Below are 20,112 nucleotides of genomic sequence, written 5' to 3' on the forward strand. Positions count from 1 at the left end.
GACAAGGGCGCCGCGTCCTGATGATAAGTGATAGCAGGGTGCCTGTGGGTCACAGCGCCACCTGGTGCCGGTTCTCGGAGCCCCCGGATGGCTCTGTCCTTGAACTGTGCAAAGTCCAGATCAGGGTCCTGTAAGGCCATTGCCCGCAACTGGGTTCGGTGGGCATTGCACAGTAGACCCTCAATAAATTGTTCGGTCAACAGCTTGTCTTCATTTCCCACGCTGTCAGGGTCTGCCTGCTTAATGGCTCTCAGGGCCTCTTGTAGGTTTAGAGCATAGTCTCTTATACTTTCATGTGCCCGTTGTTTGCATCCGTAAAATCTTAGCTTTATTTCGGCTGAGGTGCGGGTGTCAAATGTGTCTTTCAGCCGGGCTAGTATCTCTCTGACAGTCCTCTTCCTGCCAGGTGACCAGGACTTTACCTCACTTTGGGCTGCCCCGATTAACTGGGCCACCAGGATGCTCACTTTTTGCTCTTCCATGAGGGGGTATACCTGGAAGAGGCTATCCAGTCTTTCCCTAAAGTCACTTAGAGTATGTGACTCCCCTGAGTACTGGGGTAGCCAGGTTGCCCCCGGGATATAGGGCATGGTGAATGGCATGACCACAGCAGCGGTTGCGCTGGCGGTGGCTGTGGCAGTGGAGCTCCCCTCGGTGTCCGACATCCTCCTTCCCCCCTAGTGGACCGTGGCCTACCTTGCGATGCTCTTCTTCCGTAGGCCGCGGCTCCGCAGTCAATCGTCGGGGTAGAGGACCTGGCGTCGCGCTCCGATGACGTCAGCGTCGCTCTTCCTCCCTTCCAGGACCTTGCACAGCGTCAGTGCGTGGGGCGGAGCTTCGGATCTCGCGTGCTTTCGGCGTCCACGCCCCTCTTCTTCCCGTGCGGCTTCCGAAGATGGCGTCCGATGGCGGGAAGCGGCTGCATATGGCGGGAAACTTCACCACAGGTAAGTATAAAAGTCTTTTTTCAGGCACGCAATACCTGGTGGTTGCGGGCACGAAATCCTGCTGACTACGCCAAAGTTGACGCGCCCCCTGGGCCTGTGCTGTGCAGGGGATACCCGGAGCCGGATCGCTGGGGGTTGTAGTCCTCCGTGGCTGTGACCCGGTCCGTGCCCAGGGTGGTCAAACCAGTGGCAGTCTTAGTAAGGTGACAAATGTCCGACTACGCCACCCGTGGATTGCGGTCAGTGGGGACCGCCGCTGCGCTGCAGACCGCTGAGGCTGATGTTGTATGCGCAGCCAAATATGGGATAACTCCCCACGGGAGAAGTATTGCCTCAGGGCAGCTAGTGTGGATGATGGGAGTGATGGTGTGAGCGTCCCAATACTGATGGTGCTGGTGCGGCGATGAAACACAGAGATGTGTGGTGCAGTTCAGGGTCTTTACTGATGGTATAACGCAGACCCTCCCAGGAGTACTGGTTAGCAGTAGGGGCCTGGTCAGTCTGTAAGCAAGTAGGATCTCCCCTGGCCAGGTGGAGTTGTAGGCCTCCCCGACTATCTGCACTCTTTCCTGGCTACCTTGCTCTATGCGGGTAGAAGTAGCCCACGTCCCTGAGTATACCGTGTGGTGCTCACCCGTATGGCCGGTGACTTGGGGCCTTCCGTTAGCCTCCGCTTCACGATGGCGGTGCTGGTCCCTTGCTTGTGACCGTGCCTCCGGGCTTCTATGGCCAGAGGACATGGAATCCCTTGCCGGTTGGATTCTGCTGCTGGACCTGGATGTCCCCACAGCCTCGGACTCCGTGGCCGGGTTTAGTGTCTTCAGCCAAGGCGAGCTTTCTAGCTTCCAGCCTCTGGCACTCGCTCCTGCTCCTACAGAGCTCCTGTTGTCACTTTCCCTCTGTCTGCTGTCCTCCAGACCCGACTGCGTCTCTGTCTGGGACTTCACTCTGACTGTGACTGACTTAATCCCGTCCCAGACCCAGTTTATAAGGGCAGATTCCTCCCCTCCCAGGTCTGGGCGGGCAGTGTTGCATGCTTAGGGCTTCTGACCAGAGAAACCTCCCACTTGCTCTCAGACATAATATTTCTATTACTGTGGCAACCAGACCCCTGGGGTGCCACACAACCATCCCCTTAACACAATGTTGAGGAGTATACACTGTGTTCCAAATTATTATGCAAATAATATTTTCTCAGATTTTCCCAAATTACCTATATGAATTGCAGTCATTGTAATTTTCCAGTCAAATAACTATTAGAGTACAATTGAAAGGTATTTGTACAAACTGTCTATGATAACAGTATATTTTTTAAAAAATAAAATACTCAAACTGCACTCAAAATGTATGTTCCAAATTATTATGCACAGCAGAGTTTTCAACCTTTTCATTTTAATAAAGAACAAAAAAATGGTCATTTTTGAAATTATAAGCATTAGCAGGTTATTACAAACTGAAATCAAACAGTTTTCAACTCAAAACTTTATTCTAGGTGATGTTACATTTGCACATAGGACCCCTTGTTCGAAAGGAGCTTCTGAACTCTCTTGTCCATTGAATTTGTCAGGTTTTGGATGGTTTCTGCTTCAATTGTTTTGCATGAGGACAGAATACCCTCCCAGAGCTGTTGCTTAGATGTGAACTGCCTCCCGCCATCATAGACACTCCTTTTGATGATGCTCCAGAGGTTCTCAATGGGGTTGAGGTCAGGGGAGCATGAGTGCCACACCATAAGTTTGTCCCCTTTTACGCCCATAGCAGCCAGAGATGCAGATGTGTTATGTGCAGCATGAGACGGTGCATTATCATGCATGAAAATGATCTTGCTGTGGAATGCACGGTTCTTCTTCTTGAACCATGGAAAGAAGTGCTGTTTGAGAAACTCAACAAAAATTATAGAGTTCATCTTTACACCTTCAGGGATCCTAAAAGGGCCGACAATCTCTCTCCCCATGATTTCAGCCCAAAACATTACTCCACCTCCTCGTTAGCGCCATAGCCGTGTTTGCATGGGGTGTCCATCAACCAGCCATCCTCCACTCCATCCATCTGGACCATCGAGATCATTTCATGCATGATAATGCCCCGTCTCATGCTGCACATAACACATCTGCATCTCTGGCTGCTATGGGCGTAAAAGGGGACAAACTTATGGTGTGGCACCCATGCTCCCCTGACCTCAACCCCATTGAGAACCTCTGGAGCATCATCAAAAGGAGTGTCTATGATGGCGGGAGTCTGTTCACATCTAAGCAACAGCTCTGGGAGGGTATTCTGTCCTCATGCAAAACAATTGAAGCAGAAACCATCCAAAACCTGACAAATTCAATGGACAAGAGAGTTCAGAAGCTCCTTTCGAACAAGGGGTCCTATGTGCAAATGTAACATCACCTAGAATAAAGTTTTGAGTTGAAAACTGTTTGATTTCAGTTTGTAATAACCTGCTAATGCTTATAATTTAAAAAATGACCATTTTTTTGTTCTTTATTAAAATGAAAAGGTTGAAAACTCTGCTGTACATAATAATTTGGAACATGCATTTTGAGTGCAGTTTTTTTTTATTTTTTTAAAAATATACTGTTATCATAGGCAGTTTGTACAAAAACCTTTCAATTGTACTCTACCAATCACCGATCTTGGCTCCACATTTAAACACCGCTGTGCTGATTGGTCGCCGACGCTGGGTGCGACCAATCACCAATTTTGGCGCCACATTTAAATAGCGTCCGCGACCAATCAGCACAGCGGTGTTTGAATGTGGTGCCAAGATCCGTGATTGGTCGCGGACGATATTTAAATGTGGCGCCCAAATCGGTGATTGGTCTCGGCCAGCGTCCGCAACCAATCAGCACAGTAGTGTTTAACTTTTGCGGCAAGATCAGTGATTGGTCGCGGGCCAAGACCGCGACCAATCACCGATTTGTGCGGCACATTTAAATAGCGGCCGCGACCAATTGGATGTCAGCGCCGCTCCCCGGTCCTCCCATCACACCCTAGCCGCATGGATGTCAGCGGCGCTGCCTGTGCGGATACTTCCGCTGCGAGAAGCCGGGACATGAGCGGGCGCTCGCAGCAGAAGTATCCCGACCCGCAGCGCCGCTCCCCGGTCCTCCCTTGACACCCTAGCCGCTGATGTCCCCACAGTATCCGCATGGTGTTACAAAGGTCCAGACATTTGTGTTAAAAATCGCTGATTGGTCGCTGGCGCTGCCCGCGACCAATCACCGATCTTGGCGCCACATTTAAACACCGCTGTGCTGATTGGTCGCGGATGCTATTTAAATGTGGCGCCCAAATCGGTGATTGGTCGCTGGCGCTGCCAGCGACCAATCAGCGATTTTGAACAAAAATGTCCGGACCTTTGTAACACCATGCGGATACTGTGGGGAGATCAGCGGCTAGGGTGTGAAGGGAGGACCGGGGAGCGCCGCTGCGGGTCCGGATACTTCTGCTGCCAGCGCCCGCTCATGTCCCGGCTTCTCGGAGCGGAAGTATCTGCACAGGCAGCGGCGCTGACATCCATGCGGAATGGAGGACCGGGGAGCGGCGCTGACATCCTTGCGGCTAGGGTGTGAAGGGAGGACCGGGGAGCGGCGCTGCGGGTCCGGATACTTCTGCTGCGAGCAATCGCTCATCTCCCGGCTTCTCGGAGCGGAAGTAGCCGCACAGGCAGCCGCTCCCCGGTCCTCTCCAATACGATACGCTGATTGGTCGCGCCCTCTTGACGCGACCAATCAGAGATTTTAACGCTGAATTCAAACACACTGTCCGCTGCTTAGTAACACGTCGCGCGAGATTTAAAACCCGCTTCTATGATTGGTCGCGGACACCGCCCGCGACCAATCACAGATTTTCGCGCCAAATTTAAACACGCTTTCCGGCCAATTACCGCAACATTTCAAATATCTACGCCACCTTCGGGAAATAGCACGGCTAACTTCGCCCATGTGGTCATGTGACTCACAAGCTGCTCATAACGTACTGAGCAGGTTTTCTCAGTCACACTGTGCGAGGGACTTCAGTCACACTGCGCGAGGGACTTCAGTCACACTGCGCGAGGGACTTCAGTCACACTGCGCGAGGGACTTCAGTCACACTGCGCGAGGGACTTCTGTCACACTGCGCGAGGGACTTCTGTCACACTGCGCGAGGGACTTCTGTCACACTGTGCGAGGGACTTCACTCACACTGTGCGAGGGACTTCACTCACACTGTGCGAGGGACTTCTTTCACACTGTGCGAGGGACTTCACTCACACTGTGCGAGGGACTTCACTCACACTGTGCGAGGGACTTCACTCACACTGTGCGAGGGACTTCACTCACACTGTGCGAGGGACTTCTGTCAGATTTACTGAACACGTTCTGCCAGTGACAGCGCGCTGAAGAGATACTTCTTTACGTTTCCTGTTTTATAATGGGTCGTAAGCGAAAATATGCCACGGAGGAAGACAGAAAAGCAGCAGAAGCAGCAAGACAATGACAACGTCGAGAGCAACAGACACCACAACATACTGCCGCCAGACAAGCCCAGGATGCGGAAGCTCTCAAAAAACACCGGGAACAGGAGACACCGCAACACACTGCCGCCAGACAAGCCCAGGATGCCGAATCTCACAAAAAACGCCGGGAACAGGAGACACCGCAACACACTGCTGCCAGACAAGCCCAGGATGCCGAATCTCACAAAAAACGCCGGGAACAGGAGACACCGCAACACACTGCCGCCAGACAAGCCCAGGATGCAGAATCTCACCAAAAATGCCGGGAACAGGAGACACCGCAACACACTGCCGCAAGACAAGCCCAGGATGCGGAAGCTCACCAAAAACGCCGGGAACAGGAGACACCGCAACACACTGCCGCCAGACAAGCCCACGATGCAGAATCTCCACAAAAACGCCGGGAACAAGAGACACCGCAACACACTGCCGCCAGACAAGCTCAGGATGCGGAATCTCACCTAAAACGCCGGAAACTGGAGACACCGCAACACACTGCCGCCAGACAAGCCCACGATGCAGAATCTCAACAAAAACGCCGGGAACAGGAGACACCGCAACACACTGCCGCCAGACAAGCCCAGGATGCGGAATCTCACAGGCAACGTCGGAAACAGGAGACGCCACAAGACACTGCCGCCAGACAAGCACAGGATGCGGAATCTCACAGACAACATCGGGAACGGGAAACACCGCAACACACTGCGGCTAGACAGGAAGACGATGCGGCATCCCATAGACAATGTCGTCTGAATGAATCTCCAGAATCCAGGACAAACCGAGAACAACACGATCGACAAATTTATCAAAAGCGAATGCTCTACCAACTAAGGCAAACCCAGCAGAACATTCAACAACTTGCACGTTACGTAACAGACAATGAAACTATAATTATTCAACACTACTGTGGGAAGATGAATGTAGTTTGTTCAAAATGCGAATCTATGAATTTTATCGAGGAAAAACCATCTGACAATCAGTTTACTCAGTGCTGCCAAAAAGGAAAAGTGATGCTACCAAGATGTCACTACTCAGATCTGTTTGAGCAGTTGATGAAAGGAACGCATGAACACAGTAGAAATTTTAGGGAAAATATAAGAAGTATCAACAGTTCTCATGCGTTTGCTTCATTTGGTGCCAACATTGCACCGCCCCCTGGATTCGGACCGTATTGTTTTAAAATTCATAGCCAGATCTACCACCGCACTGGAACACTTCACCCAGAACTAGGACAACCACCAACATTTGCACAATTATACATCTTTGATCCAAATGAGGCTACAGAACAAAGGATGAACCGAAAAGAAAATGAAAAGTGTAATGCAGAACTGATGAACCTAATTGCCGTACATTTACAAACAATCAGCCCATTTGCTGCCGCATATTGCATGCTAAAAGACGTTGAAGCTGAGAAGGAACAGAGAGCTATACAAAATGGGACGGAAATGCCTTCTATTATCATGGCCATTAAACAAGAACGTCAACAAGATCCCCAATGTTACAACAAACCACGTGTAAGTGAGGTCGCAGTTGTTTTTCAAAACGATGATGGAGAGCCTCCTTTTCACAGAGATATATTAGTCCATCTTAAGCCAGACAAAAACAACCCTTTCGTTCCTAAAACACAACGGATTAGCATTTTGCACAGCAACCTTGATGCTCTTCTGTATCCGCTATTCTTTCCAAGCGGTGATCAAGGGTGGCATGAAAACCTACACCAGCAAGGAACTTCAAGAAGAATTACACAACTACAGTACTACAGTTTTCTTCTGTCTGTGCGAAATTACTTCAATCCTATTTTAAACGGTGGGAAACTGACACAACAGTAATTAGTAGACGCATACGTTAAAATTGAAGCAAATCGGCTCAATTTCATACGAAGGAACCAAAAACAACTTAAAGTTGAAGACTACTGCGTTCTTCAAGAACATTTGCAAAAACAATCCATTCAAAAAGGAATTCCAATTGGAAAAACAGTAATTCTCCCGTCGTCCTTTGAAGGTAGCCCCCGCAACATGCAACAGCGTTATCAAGATGCAATGGCAATAGTAACAAAGTATGGAAGACCTGACATTTTTTTAACAATGACCTGTAATCCTAAATGGCCGGAAATTACAGAAAATCTACAACCCTGGCAGCAAGTTGAACACAGGCCGGACTTAGTTGCACGCGTATTTCGACTAAAACTCAGCAGCCTTTTTAAAGACATCATAAAAGGCCTTTTTGGAACAGTCGTAGCAATGGTACACGTCATAGAGTTTCAGAAATGAGGTCTCCCACATGCGCATATACTAATTATTTTAGACGCGGATTCCAAGTTTTGCACGGAGGACGAAATTGACAACATAGTGTGGGCAGAAATTCCTAACCAAGAAAAGTATCCTGAATTGTATAATATTGTAATCTGTAATATGGTTCATGGCCCATGCGGTTTAGCAAATCCAAAAAGTCCATGCATGGAAAACGGAAAGTGTACAAAAGGGTTTCCAAAGCAGTTGAAACAGCACACTGTTAAAGATTTGGACGACTACCCATCCTACCGGAGACAACTGATTGATAACATTGTACACAACAAAAAGATTATAAATAGCTCATGGATAGTTCCATACAACCCGTACTTATTAAAACGCTACAACTGTCACATCAACGTTGAAATCTGCGCTTCAATAAAAAGTGTTAAATATCTTTTCAAGTACATCTACAAGGGGCATGACAAAGCTAACGTCGAAATACAACAAAAAACAGTTAATCACGATGAATCATCACGGTTTGTTGACTCAAGATATGTCAGTGCTCCAGAAGCTGCTTGGAGAATATTTGCATTTCCTGTGCATTCACAGTCCCATGCCATTATACGTTTAGCTATTCATTTACCAAATCAACAGCAGCTTTATTTCTTTGAAAATGCTCAAGTCGAAGATGTCTCCAAAAATTTAAGCACAACGTCAACATTAATGGAATGGTTTTTGCTGAACCAACGTGATGAAAACGCAAGGCAGTATTTGTATCGAGAGATTCCAGAGCATTACGTTTGGAATAAAACTTGGAAGCCAAGACAACGAGGACTTAGCAGAATAATTGGACGCATGTATACTGTTAGTGTCAAGGATCAAGAAAGATATTGCCTTCGGCTGTTACTGCTGCATGTCAAAGGAGCTAGAAGTTACGAAGATTTGAAAACAGTTAATGGAGTATTGCACAATACATTTAAAGATGCAGCTTTGGCTTTAGGACTTCTATTGGATGATACTATGTGGACACTTACTTTAGAAGACGCAGTTACCCTACATATGCCTAAGAAACTTCATGAATTGTTTGCCTACATTTGTGTCTTTGGACCGCCTACAAATCCGGCTCAACTTTGGAAAAATTTCAAAGAACATATAATTGAAGATTACTGCTTACGTCTTCACAACAAAAGTGGAAATTGTCACAATTGCGAATCTTATGCTATGCAAGATGTCCAAAATGTCCTACTACTGCATGGAAAAATGTTTTCAGACTTTAATTTGCCACAGCCTGCAAGTCAAGTTGCACAAATTCAAGAGTATGACGAAGCTTATGAATTATTGTTGGCAACAGAGAAGAAAAACTCCTTAAATCAAGAACAACAGATAGCATATGACACTATTGTGAGCGCTGTAGAAACCAAGCCGATCCAACGCCAAAATGTTTCTTTATTGACGGTCCTGGAGGCAGCGGTAAAACATACCTCTATGAAGTTTTAATGCATCACGTTAGAGGGTTGGGAAAAGTCGTATTACCATCGGCTACAACAGGTATTGCAGCAAACCTTTTAAGAGGAGGTCGCACTATGCATTCACTCTTTGGGATACCAGTTCCGGTCAATGAAATCTCCGTTTCCAGAATCAAACAAGACACATTAGCAGGAAAACAGTTGAACAGTGCAAATCTTTTGATACTTGATGAGTGCACCATGGCACCCAAATATGCTTTGAGCTTAATTGACAGACTTCTGCGTGAAGTTATGACTACAAATATTGCTGAAAAAAATGAAATTCCTTTTGGAGGTAAAGTTTTTGTCCTTGGCGGAGATTTTAGGCAATGCCTTCCAGTTGTACCGAATGGAACAAGAACAAATATTATCGAGTCAACCTTAAAAATGTCAGACCTTTGGAAAGAGTTTAATAAACTACAACTAATTAACAACATGCGATCTTCTGACCCAGAGTACAGCAACTGGCTTCTTAAACTTGAACATCAAACAAAAAGAAAACGTGCATCTAAGCAGTGATCACCGAGAGATAATAAATGAAGAATAATAATAAATATCCTGCATGTAAGATACATCAGTTAATTTTATTTAAATATCATCAGACACAAATGAAGGACATACCAACAAGTTAAAACACCATTAAAAGATAGTGGAATGAACCACTTAATGAGGAGCCAGCTACTCCAAAAACCTTCCTATCATGTAATAGACTAGAATGCAAATGAAGCACACAATTAGGTCAAACCGCACAGGCTGTGTAAGATATCTGTAGTGGTCAATATTGCACAGGTCCTATATTGCACACACCCAAAAAAGCTCCACCTTCCAGAGCACAGGCTGTCTGAATTAAGTATACTTGACAGACCGCGCTGTGGATGCTGGATGCGACACGACGAGGGAAAACCCCGCCCACAGCCGGTCATTCACTGAAGTGCGCGAAACAGCAGACCCGTGGCTGCAACCGCAAATAGTCGTGATGTAAACGGAAGCAAGATCTGGCTGCAGGCTGTGCGTCGTCAGCGATGTTGTCACAAGCAGGATTGACAACATGATGTAATGACAAAATTCATTAGGGGCACCGAGAGAATACATTGTGAAGTTAATTAAAAGTAGTACACAACCCATTTAAACACTGCTTCGCTGCTTAGTCGCGCCCGGTCAGCCGCATGCATATTCTAGATTACCCGATGCATTAGAATCGGGCCACCATCTAGTATATATATATATATATATATATATATATATATATATATATATATATATACAGTACAGACCAAAAGTTTGGACATACCTTCTCATTTAAAGTTTTTTCTGTATTTTCATGACTATGAAAATTGTACATTCACACTGAAGGCATCAAATCTATGAATTAACACATGTGGAATTATATACTTAACAAAAAAGTGTGAAACAACTGAAAATATGTCTTATATTCTAGGTTCTTCAAAGTAGCCACCTTTTGCTTTGATGACTGCTTTGCACACTCTTGGCATTATCTTGATGAGCTTCACCGGAAATGGTCTTCCAACAATCTTGAAGGAGTTCCCAGAGATGCTTAGCACTTGTTGGCCCTTTTGCCTTCACTCTGCGGTCCAGCTCACCCCAAACCATCTCGATTGGGTTCAGGTCTGGTGACTGTGGAGGCCAGGTCATCTGGCATGTAAAAAAAAGAGAGAACAGGGCGCAATGGGTGACTCATTAATGCAATTTGTAGAGGGGTGTGGGAATGGCTACTAACCTTATGGAGTTGTGCATCATCTGGCATAGCACCCCATCACTCTCCCTCTTGGTCAAATAGCCCTTACACAGCCTGGAGGTGTGTTTGGGCTCATTGTACTGTTGAAAAATAAATCATGGTCCAACTAAACGCAAACCGGATGGAAAAGCATGCCGCTGCAAGATGCTGTGGTAGCCATGCTGGTTCAGTATGCCTTCAATTTTGAATAAATCCCCAACAGTGTCACCAGCAAAGCACCCCCACACCATCACATCTCCTCCTCCATGCTTCACGGTGGGAACCAGGCATGTAGAGTCCATCCGTTCACCTTTTCTGCATCGCACAAAGACACGGTGGTTGGAACCAAAGATCTCAAATTTGGACTCATCAGACCAAAGCACAGATTTCCACTGGTCTAATGTCCATTCCTTGTGTTCTTTAGCCCAAACAAGTCTCTTCTGCTTGTTGCCTGTCCTTAGCAGTGGTTTCCTAGCAGCTATTTTACCATGAAGGCCTGCTCCACAAAGTCTCCTTATATATATACACACACACACATATATACTGTATATATATATATATGCGTGTGTATATATTATAATGCAGCGGCTTGCTACATTACTAAGATGTCCAGATGGTGTGCTCTGGCTGACCACGTACCTCCCCTTCAGGTGACTGATCACATGACTGTGACATCATCACAGGGTCCTGTGCGTACAGAGGGATATATATATCCTGGTGGTTTTAGAGACCATTAGCCCTGGGAAGGCAAGAGGCCTGATCCCTGTGTCTGGGACTCCATTAGCCCTGGAAGGTACGTGGCCTGGAGACCACGTCTGGTGAGCCTTAAACCACAGCTTTAGCAGAACAGAGCTGATAGAAGCAGCTAAGACCCGGCAAAGGTAAAAAGCGGTGCGTTATATGGACAATGATGTTGTTACCTTGCTGAAGTCTGTATTTGAAGCCAAGCGGGCACAGCTGCCACTGAAAAGGCTCTAGGATATTACCTGTGTAACATTCCTGCGAGCCACTGAGATGGACTAAGTTATAAGCAGTTTATGATGTGTAATAAACTGCTGGACTTCATATTACCGGAAAACGTTGCATGTGTGCTTTAATTGACCCGGTGAAGTGAGTGCCCCTCAACATGATCATTAGCGCTACCTCACAATTGGTTAGAGAATACGGGCAACTGCAGCCTGGTTGCAAGGGGTAACGGCACAGGACGACGAACGTGGATGCAAGCATCTGGCTGTGGCTCGGTGGGGCCACGAAGATTAAAGCATCTGGCTGTAACTCGGCGGGGTTACGAAAATTGTCGTCGCACTCAAACCTGGTTTGCTGTGGCTCAGCGGGGCCGCGAAAATTAAAGCATCTGGCTGTAACTTGGCGGGGTTACGAAAATTGGCGTCACACTCAAACCTGGTTTGCTGTGGCTTGGTGGGGCCGCAAAAATTTTTCCGGGGAGAGCGGTGTGAGCAGCGTACCGTGATTGGCTATGAATGGAGCAGTATCCCCAGACGGAATGGAGAAGTGGTTGGATGACCGTCTGCAAACGTTCTGCAGCAAAATTGAGTGTCCTGAAGAAATGCAGGAGCTGACAAAGATGGCTGTGAAGGGAGCAGCAAATGAGTCTGAAGCTATTGAACGATTAAAGTGCCTGTTAAAATCGCAGCATTTGAGAAACAAAACAGGTATTTGAGAAACGACAACAGGACTTAGTGCAGGAACGGCAGGAGCTGTTGGACAGAAAGGCGGCAGCGGACCACTCCTTGAGTTCTCCTGTCGCACCGGTGCTGTCCCAGAGTGCCCAGGGAGGTAGTAAGATATGTTGTGAACTGGGTCCTAAGACTATTGTGTTTTTTTTTTTGTTTTTTTTTTAAAGTACCCCCTACAGGTGTGGTTGTCCAAAAGGGGGCGTAGTCTCAAAAGAGGGTGGAGCATAGAAAACCAAAATTGATTACTGGTCGTGGGTTGGTATCACCTAAAAATGACAATTCGACCATTGATAACTGGGTAGCTCCAGTAGAAGGGGTTGACATCAAAGTGGGAGGTGACTTGTTGGTCCACAACACAACATGGGGAGTGACACAGACCCCACTGCTGACGGTGACACTATGAAAGTAGAAAGAGATTTCGGCCAGGAGGAGCTAAACGAGGTGAGAAAATCCCGACCTCGTCGTAGAAGGCGCAAGGGCCACAAAAAAGTTGCTCCTGTAGCCTTTGCTGAAAGGGTAAATAAAGAAAATGCAATGCTGTGTGCCTTTATTCCAAGTGTGGATCCTCCTTTAGAAGCAGAGGAGATCAGGAGGGAAGATGAGGTGACGTTGCCAGTTGCAACCTCCGGTACAGTATCAGACAACAAAGAAGATCAAGAGGAAGAGTTGGATGCAGTTCTGCAGATTCGTTACCAGCAGGATGATCTACTGAGACAGAAGGATCAGGAACCGACAGCCCTGAAAGGGGCGCTGAAAGAGGAGGTGGCCAAACATGACCTAGAGCTGGAGCCTGTCAGGCAGCAGTATCAGAGTGACGTGCAGCAACTAAGGAAAACATGGAGAACATGTCCCAGGACCGGCTGAGCCTGGTGTCTGAACGGCAGAAAATAAACCAGGTTGTGAGGAACTTGCAGCGAGAACTGGAGGAAAGCAGCGAGGAAATCAACAAATGGAAGGAAATGTTCCAGAAAAATAAAGAGGACCTCTGCAAAACCAAAGAGGAGGTTTTTCAGTTGAAGCTTGACAAAGTGGAGTCTGAAGATGAGTGTTATGCACACGCCCGGGCTGAGCGGCGTGTGCGTGTGATTGTAGTGATTCCACTGGACCATGAACCGGAGAGTGCCTGGAGGGGCGTGACTAAGTATCTGGCCGATCCGACCAAGATGGCACGACGGCATACGACGCCAGTGCACCAGGGAGAAACCGGGCAGAGGGACCAGGTGCTACTCCAGGTCAAACTCCGGACACGGGGGTTGACCCACACAGGGATTACTGGATCAGGCTGGTTAGGCTGGCGCACAGACTGGAGGGTATAGGCAGGCACGACTGGTATGCAGGCAGGCGGGTAAAGGCAAGCGCAGCTAGAGTGCAGACAGGGAGGCACTAGCAGGTAGGAACACAGGCGGGATAGGACCCAGTACACACTGGGACTCAGGAACAATACAGGTAGAGGGGTACAGGCAAGCACAGCTAGAGTGCAGACAGGGAGGCACTAGCAGGTAGGAACACAGGCGGGATAGGACCCAGTACACACTGGGACTCAGGAACAGGCAGGTTAGGCTGGCACAGACTGGTGGATATAAGCAAACACGGCAGGTATGCAGATGGGTGGATACAGGCAAGTATGCAGGCAGGGAGGTACTGGCCGAAAGGACGGGCTGGAGCACAGAAAGGTTAAGACCCAGTACAGACTGGGTCACAGAACCGCAGATGCGGTAGACAACCACAGCAGAGAGGGAACGCCCGAAGCGGTGGGCAAGAACAGAGCAGGACAGGGCTGCAGGAGCAGCGAGCACAAGCAGGGTAGGACAGGACTGCCGGAGCAGCGGGCAGAAGCAGGGCAGGACAGGACTGCCGGAGCAGCGGGCAGAAGCAGGGCAGGACAGGACTGCCGGAGCAGCGGGCAGAAGCAGGGCAGGACAGGACTGCCGGAGCAGCGGGCAGAAGCAGGGCAGGACAGGACTGCCGGAGCAGCGGGCAGAAGCAGGGCAGGACAGGACTGCCGGAGCAGCGGGCAGAAGCAGGGCTGGACAGGACTGCTGGAGCAGCGGGCAGAAGCAGGGCAGGACAGGACTGCCGGAGCAGCGGGCAGAAGCAGGGCAGGACAGGACTGCCGGAGCAGTGAGCAAGGAGTCAGAGCAGGCTAGAACCGCCGGAGCGGTGAGCAAAGGAGTCAGAGCAGGCTAGAACCGCCGGAGCGGTGAGCAAAGGAGTCAGAGCAGGCTAGGCTGAGTAGGGGGAACAGGGCTCTGTTCACACGGAACAGACAGGAAGGGAAAGGCAGAGCCAGACACCCACAGGGTACTTGCAGTGAAGTAGCGAGTGGACCACAAACTCACAAACGGGAGTACAGAGACAACAAGCAGGAGTTAGGTACGAGTTCAGACTCTGCAGAAAAAGGAAGGGAACGGACATAGAGGCAAAACAGGTAAAGGATAGGAGAGAGTTCAGACTGGAACTGAGTGTACGGAGGAGACCGACACTGCAGCGGGAAACAGGAGCGGGTCTGGGAATACGGCCCCCAGAGAGGCAGGACGAACAGGCAAGGAGCGTGTTCAGACAGGACAGACAAGATACAGGAGCGGGTCTAGGTAATCAGCCCCTAGAAGGCGAGAGGAACAGGCTAGGAGCGTGTTCAGACAGGTCAGACAAGATACAGGAACAGGTCTAGGTAATCGGCCCCTAGAAGGCAGGAGGAACAGGCTAGGAGCGTGTTCAGACAGGCCTGGAAATACAGCCTCCAGGATAGGCAGACAAGAGAACACAGAACGGGACCTGGCACCTTCAGAGTGCAAGCACACACTGAAAGAAACACTATGCTCAGGCAGGGATAGATGGGCGCAGCTGAGCTATATACCAGGTGACAGACAGCAATAGGCTGAGGACGCACAAGAGGTGTGACCCACAGCAGGTACAAAAAGCAGGAAGTGATCGGGCGCCGCCCTTAAGCAGCAGAAACAGACACAAACAGACAGCATGGAGGGAAGCCAGAGAGACATTCTGGACAGGAGATCAAGTGCGCGCTCTTGCACAGTGGGAGATGGACCACTATGCAAGGACGCCGCCAGGTATGTTACAATGAGCTGTACGAGATGAAAAATCATTTCTCCCTGGTGCAGTCAGAGCTGATGCTGGAGAAGCAAAGGCTGGACGATGGTCTACACCAGCGGGATAGGGATCTATCTGCCTTAAAAGGGGCGCTGAAGGACTAAGTTTCTGGACGCGATCAAGACCTAGAACAACTGCGCAAACAGTTCAACCGGGAGCTGCAGCAATTCCAGGACCAAGTAAAGCCTCTAATGCAGGAGAAGGAACGGCTGGAGGACTCTCTGTACCAATGAGACCGGGAGTTATCCTCCCTGAAAGGGGCATTAAAAGATGAAGTGTCCGGTCACGACCGTGAGGTAGAAAAGATGCGTGGAAAATTCAATAGGGAACTGCAACAAACCAAGAGAGACTATGAGGATCTCCTCAAGGTTAAGAAAAAACTAGAGAATGATAAGGCTGATGCAGAGCACATGCGCCAATTGATTGAGACCACTCTGCAGGACACCCATGATGAGAATGATGATCTCCGCAGAAAGATCCTAGGACTGGTAGCTCAGGTGAAGGAGCTGAAGACGTTCTGTGATGATCTCCAGAGGGCAGAGACGTGCCTTAAGGATAGAATCGGCAGGATGGAAGCTGAGCGGAAAAAGATGGAGGAGTCTATCGGAGAAGCCACAGACCAGGGTCAGGAGTTTGCCACTGGAGAAGGGAGGTACGAAGAAAATACCTCCTCGAATAATGCAAGCTTGGATGATTCGGTGGATGTAAGAGCCGAGATCAAGGAGATGCTACAAGCCCATTTGAAGCAAGAGAAGCTTGAGAGACTGGCTGTCGAGAGCCGAGTGGGCGCATTGGAAACAGAGAGGGCTGAGAGAATTCTGCTGATAAAGGAGCAGTTGAAGCAGGAAGAGCTTCAGAGATGGGCTGCTGAGAGGCGAATAGCTGAGCTAGAGGAAGAAGTTTTCGAGCTCAAAGGTCGCCTGGCAAAGTACCAATCAGTGAACGAGGCCTCCTTGGAGAAGAAGGGTAAACAAATTGCGCTTAATCCTTTATACCATGAGAAGGTGGACCTAAGGAGAGCAAGAAAACCATTGGTAACACATTACGCCTTAAAGGTTTAAAATCCTGCAGTGCCAGCAAAGGCCCCCTGTTCAAGAAGGCACATGTGCAGGCCCATCTGAAGTTTGGCAATGAACACCTGGCTGATTCTGTGAGTTATTGGGAGAAGGTGCTGGGATCAGATGAGACAAAAATTGAGCTCTTTGGCATTAACTCAACTCGCCGTGTTTGGAGGAAGAGAAATGCTGCCTATGTCCTAAAGAACACCGTCCCCACTGTCAAGCATGGAGGTGGAAACATTATCTTTTGGGGGTGTTTCTCTGCTAAGGGCACAGGACTACTTCACCGCATCAATGGGAGAATAGATGGAGTCATGTACCGTAAAATCCTGAGCGACAACCTCCTTCCCTCAGTAAGAGCATTGAAGATGGGTCGTGGCTGGGTCTTCCAGCAAGACAATGACCCAAAACATACAGCCAAGGCAACAAAGGAGTGGCTCAAAAAGAAGCACAGTAAGGTCATGGAGTGGCCTAGCCAGTCTCCAGACCTTAATCCCATAGAAAACTTATGGAGGGAGTTGAAGCTCCAAGTTGCCAAGCGACAGCCTTAAAATCTTAATGATCTGCAAAGAGGAGTGGATCAAAATTCCTCCTGACATGTGCGCAACCCTCATCATCAACTACAAAAAACATCTGACTGCTGTGCTTGTTAACAAGGGTTTAGCCACCAAGTATTAAGTGTTGTTTGCCAGAGGGATCAAATACTTATTTCTCACTGCAAAATGCAAATAAATTTATCTAATTTATACAATGTGATTTTCTTGATTTTTTGGGGGGCATATTCTATCTCTCAATGTTAAAATTAACCTACCCTTAAAATTATAGACTGTTCATGTCTTTGTCAGTGGGCAAGATTACAAAAACAGCAAGGGATCAAATAATTATTTCCTTCACTGTATATAGAGACTATCCAGTTCAGACTAATCGTACAATGACTGCACATGGGATACAGCATAATAGCTAGATGGATGAAAGTGTTTCAGCTGGTAATTTATAATGCTGGATGCTCCATTTACATGCACAATCTGGTCAGCAGTGGCTGCCAGACGTCTCTGCCACCACTTATATCAGGGAAAAACAATAGAATCTGCAAGAAAAAATACAATCTGTCAAATGTAGTTATCCCCATGAATGGACCCACAACAATAAATAGAAAACATCAGAATCTACTGACAACAATATAATAACTGTGGCTAATGCAAAGCAGAAGACAATACAACTATTTCTTCACAAATGCAATGTTCCTTCATTAAATCAGATGCAGTTCTCATAAATATGAAAAAAATATGTAAAATAAGGCTCTGTTCACATGTCCGTTTCTCTTTTCTGCTGTTTAGAATAGAAAAACGGAACAAATAAATGGAATTGGAGAAGATGGGTCCCATTGATTTATATGGGATCAGTCTGCCTTTTGTTTGCTGTTTGTTTTTAGAATGAGGTGGGATCCCACATGCAGAACTTGTTGTAAATGGAGCAAACAAACGGAAAAGATAAATGGACATGTGAACAGAGCCTTATAAAAGTAATAAGCATCGAGAACGTCTTCATATTTCCCATAACTATCTTATATTATTATCTATATAACTCTGGGGATTACTTTTTGTGAATATTTTTGTAATCTACAATGCAGAGGACAGATGAGCCAGAGTCTATACTGAGAAGTAGTCCGAGCAAGCAACAATAAAATGCAATAGAGCAGTGATGGCTAATGGCTGATGTACAATCAATATACCATACCTCACTTCATAAATATCAAGGTAGCTCTAGTGCAGATGTATCAAACACAGGCCCGTGGGCCGAATGCAGCCCACCACATCATTTTATGCAGCCCACAAGGTCAGGATACAGAATTACAGGCTCTCTACTATCCCTGTATGGAGAGCCAGTCGAAACCGTGTGGAAATGTGCCCTGGAGCTCAAAATCTAAATTGGCATCCACCCCTTGTGCTGGCATCACCCCCTCACCTTAGTACTGGCAACATTCTACCTCGACACAGCTAGTGCGGAGCCAGCACAAGACGCTGGCGCTATCTTGGAATCTGAGCCGATGCAGCCAGTGCTTAGGAGGACAAGGACCTGGAGCCATATTTGAAACCGAGTGAACGCATTCAGCCAGCACAAAAAGTGAACGCAGTGAATGCAGTCAACCAGCACAAAAAGTGATTATAAGCTGATTATTTTATACACATTAGACCGTCGGTTGGCTCTTTGAAGATTGTGAATTTAGACTAACGTAAGTCCTACGTGCATTGTCACCTTCAAAGGAAGTGTTCATACAAACTGCTTTGAAAGTTGTGATATAGTTGTCATTAGGCACTATTTACTACTCATTTGACCATACAGTTGGCAGTATATGTCTAGGCAAAAATAAAAAGTTTTCAGGCATATGAAAATGCTACAGTAACCATAGTATGCATCTGGCAGGTCTTTATTATATCTGACGCAATTCTAAAAACGTGTACCTTGGTTCGCTTCTGAAAACAACAAAAAAGTGAGAAATAGCAAGAAACTAAGTATACACATACACTGGTGTGAAAAAGTGTTTTCCCCTTTCCTGATTTCTTATTCTTTTGCATGTTAAATGTCTCAGATCACAAAACAAATTTAAATATTAGACATCAAATATTAAAGATAACACAAGTAAACAAAAACTGCCATTTTTAAGTGAAAGTATTTATTATTAAGAGAAAAAGAAATCCAAACCTACAGGGTCTTGTGTGAAAAAGTAATTGCCCCCCCCCCCCTTAAAACATAAATTAACTGTGGTTTATCACAACTTTGGGAAGCGGAGTTCAATTTCCCTAGCCAAACACAGGCCTGATTACTGCCACACCTGTTCTCAATCAATAAATCACTTAAAGAGGACCGGCCTGACAAAGTGAAGTAGACAAAAAGATCCTCAAAAGCTAAACATCATGCGGCCATCCAAAGAAATTCAGGAAAAAATGAGAAACAAAGTAATTGAGATCTATCAGTCTGGAAAAGGTTATAAAGCCATTTCTATAGCTTTGGGACTCCAGCGAACTACAATGAAAGTCATTATCCACTAATGGCAAAAACATGGAACAGTGGTGAACCTTGCCAGGAGTGGCCGGCTGACCAAAATTACCCCAAGAGTGCAGCGACAACTCATCCAAGAGGTCACAAAAGACCCCACAACAACATCCAAAGAACTGCAGGCCTCACTTGCCTCAGCTAAGGTCAGTGTTCATGACTCCACCATAAGAAAAAAACTGGACAAAAATGGCATGCATGGTAGAGTTCCAAGACGAAAACCACTGATGAACACAAAGAACATAAAGGCTCATCTCAGTTTTGCCAGAAAACTTC

Source organism: Phyllobates terribilis, unplaced genomic scaffold (assembly GCF_046119375.1).
Source record: "Phyllobates terribilis strain yellow unplaced genomic scaffold, ASM4611937v1 Scaffold_3__8_contigs__length_932513732, whole genome shotgun sequence".
NCBI classification, from domain to species: Eukaryota; Metazoa; Chordata; class Amphibia; order Anura; family Dendrobatidae; genus Phyllobates; species Phyllobates terribilis.